The sequence below is a fragment of the Myotis brandtii genome, unplaced genomic scaffold (assembly GCF_000412655.1).
Source record: "Myotis brandtii unplaced genomic scaffold, ASM41265v1 scaffold488, whole genome shotgun sequence".
NCBI lineage: Eukaryota > Metazoa > Chordata > Mammalia > Chiroptera > Vespertilionidae > Myotis > Myotis brandtii.
Window position 1 is genome coordinate 148,460 of NW_005368638.1, and position 3,420 is coordinate 151,879.

A 3,420-nucleotide genomic window follows, 5' to 3' on the forward strand; every position below is an offset into this window, starting at 1 on the left:
ACATAGTTGCTTAGAGTTGCAGCTGAGAGGCCGGCAAGTGAGGCGGGGAAACGTTGGAGTCCCAGTCACTGGAGCAAGCAAGCCTCCCTGCTCGCTTCAGTGCATGGCTGCCGGCCGCCATCTTGGCTGACAGTTAATTTGCATAAGGATATGCTGATTAGCCAATGGGAAGGGTAGCGGTCATACGCTAATTACCATGTTTCTCTTTTATTAGTGTAGATATAACTCCAATAAATTCAATAAAATTTTTAAAATTAATAAAAATTTCTAACTAGAATCAAGCCATGGCAGGGACACATCTTAGGCCTGTAGCTTCCTTGACAAAGGTCAGTCTTGACCTTAACTGAGCCTGCCTACTGTCTTTTTGCATCTAAGATAACATACCTTTGAAATGTCAGAGTAATCTCCTTTTCCAGATTCCTTAGGGCATAACCTCCCACCAAAACAGGAGACCACAGACTCCTCATTGTTATCTGTTCCCTGCATAGCATCTCTATGTGCTGTAAATGTTACCCATCCTGTACCCAGCAATGTAGAAGTATGTGTCTCTCTGTCTGACTCTTCATCCAATCCCAACAATTTCCCCCTTTGCTTTCTCCCTTCCCCTAATGTACCACCGATGGATTTCATGTAATCCCCTGCATCTCCTCCTCTGACTCTAATGTATAAAATAAGCTGCAAAACTGCCATTCTCCAGAGTGTTTTCTGTCTGTAACCACACAACCAATGGGTCCGTGCTGCCTGTCACTACTTGAGCCAATTAAGCAGAGACAGGGTCAAATCATTTATGAGCATTTATTCCAATACTCTTGGCAGAAAGTTATCCACAAAAATCTGCTCTTCAGCCCCCCATAAGCCAGCTGCTTATATAGGGTAGGACAAAGATTACATGGGGAAGTAGGCTATGCAGGCTGGGGTGGGACCCCATTATTTGGGCAACAAAGTTGTTAATCTTTGCATGATAATAGGCAGTTCTTTTTTTAAAAAAAATTTTTATTGATTTTTCAGAGAGGAAAAGAGAGGGAGAGAGAGATAGAAACATCAATGATGAGAGAGAATCACTTATCGGTTTCTTCCTGCATGCCCCCTACTGGGGATCAAGCCTGCAACCTGGGCATGTGCCCATGACTAGAATTGAACCTAGAACCCTTCAGTCCACAGGCGAAAATAGGCAGTTCTTGAATGAGAAGGGACCACATTCCCAGGTCCAAGGTTGACTCCCAGGTCCTGGGGGTGTACAACACCCAGCCAGGTTAAAATGTCCCTTTTTTTTTAGAGCGAGTGGAAGAGAGAGGGAAAGACACAGAGAAATATTAATGTGAGAGAAACACATCAATTGGCTGTCTCCTACAAGAGCCCCGACCAGGACCTGGGCCAGGGAGGAGCCTGCAACCAAGATACGTGCCCTTGACCGGAATCGAACCCGGAACCCTTGGGTGCAACGCTCTATCCACCAAGCCAAACCAGCTTGAATGTCCTTTCTTTAACCAGTACAAGGCAATCATGGTTAACAAAACATGATTAATATTTCCCATAACCATAGCTAACCCCTAATATTCTATTTTTGCCCCCTAACAAGTCCATTGAGAGTTTGCCTCCTGACAATTTTCAGTTTGGCTCAAATAAACTCATAAAAATCCTCTATGGTTCTTACATGGAGAAATGGCAGCCCCACTCCCTCCTCACATAGGGGAGCAGCCCCCTGTGCCCAAATTTGGAGGCGTCTCCCCACGCTCGGGTGAGAGGAGAGGTGAGCGCAGGTGAGGCTGCTGCCGTGGCTGGCTCCCGGGGCCTGGCTCCCGGCCAGCGCTGTCAGAGTGCATCAGGGCGCACCGCTTCTCCTGGCCATCACGCTTTAATAGTCAGTTAGAATATTTATTTTGTAAAATGGATGTGCGGCCTATAAATGTTGCATCAATCTGAGCAGCTGAGCGGGAACAACAGCCCTCTTCTCTCTGACCCGAGTAGGACGTGACCCTAGATTCTCATCCGGGATGCTCCTGTCCTCTTAACCAAAGGCTACCCTCCTGTTTAGGAGACGGAAATCTCAGGAGGTGGCAGCCACGGGCTCCCTAAAGAGAATACCCAGCAACTCCGGTGCCAACATGCATCAGAGGTACTAGTACACTGGGCACTCCTCAGTCCCCAGCACCCTACCAGCTCTGGGGCAGGCAGGGGAGGCCAGAGGTGGGCAGGAGCCATGGGGGGAGTTTCTCAGAGATGCTGAAGGAGGTGAAGAAGGGCAGGGTTGGGAGTGCATTCATTCAACAGCTATTCACTGAGCACCTACTTATGTGCCAGGCACTGGGAATACAGAAGTAAATGAGACAGAAAAACTGCCTGCCCTGCGAGAGCTCACATTTCCATGAGAGAAAACACTTCCTGTGCCTGGGGTGTGATTGCCCCCTGGACCTGCCCAGTTAAGAATGTATCGTCTCTCCGATCTCCCTCTCCAGCTCCCAGGGAGCCCCACAAAGATGCCTACCAGATCTCTTGGGTAGAATGCTGGTAGATCCAGGGATCCTTCCAAAAATGCTGGCAGACTTTAGCACTTCCATTTTCCAAGTTCTATGTCCTGTGCCACCCATTGCGGTTGCAGGAAGGGTGCTCGGAGATCCCCATCAGCTAGAGCAAGTATGTGGAGAGCACCTACTCTATGCAGGGCCCCAGGCTAGGGGCACCAAAGGGGGCAAGAAACTGGTTTCTGTCTTCTTCAACTTTACAACTCATTGCAGAGGCAACTCACCATCCAAAAGCAGGGACCGGGCATTGGGCACCCGTGTCCCCAGCACTTGGGGCACTGTGTGGCATTGCAGGGCTCCCTCAGTGTTGAATGGATCAAGGACCTATAAGCCAGAGAGAGCGATGCCCTGGGGCAGGGTGGGGCAGGAGGGTCCCGGAAGAAGATGGGAGAGGATCTGGGCCCTGGGCCCAGGCAGAAGAGAGGGCTGGGAAGGGAGGATATTTTAACAGGAGGAAACCCATGGAGGCGGGAAAGCACTAGCTGTTCATGGGTGGGTCTCGGTGGGGAACCGGGGGAGGAGAGGCCCCTCCCAGCAGCATTCCCACCACAGGGCTGTGAGAACGCTGCCTCTTCGTTGAGCCCAGCCCCGCTGCCTCTGCCTCGGGGTTCAGATAACCCCTGTTAGGGCTTATCTCTCCAACACAGGTTGGCTTCCTGGAGTCCTTTGAAGGTCTTTACCAGGGGCTGGTGGACTATGCCCCCAGCAATATTTCAGAGAGAGTCCCGGGGATCAGATAACTGTCCGCCTCCCAGAGGAGTGGCCTTGGTGCCAAACTTCTCCCTCCGAGCCATGTTCTCTCGCGGGGAGAGGAAGAGCTGCCAGTAGCACCCTGATGTGAGGTCCTGGATGAGATGGGCGTCCGATGAAGGCACAAACCTCTAGGAAGCGTCCAGAA

General features: G+C 50.7%; 1 protein-coding gene and 1 long non-coding RNA gene across 2 annotated transcripts in view; one reads left to right on the forward strand and one right to left on the reverse strand.

Moving 5' to 3' along the window:
* Positions 1–3,420, reverse strand: part of LOC106727852 — an 11,574-nt gene that overhangs the window by 6,820 nt on the left and 1,334 nt on the right. The window contains exon 2 of the long non-coding RNA XR_001364103.1: positions 2,486–2,671. This is a non-coding gene — a long non-coding RNA (uncharacterized LOC106727852). The remainder of the gene's footprint in view (positions 1–2,485; positions 2,672–3,420) is intronic.
* Positions 1–3,420, forward strand: part of STEAP3 (STEAP family member 3, metalloreductase) — a 45,381-nt gene that overhangs the window by 5,228 nt on the left and 36,733 nt on the right. The window lies entirely within an intron of this gene.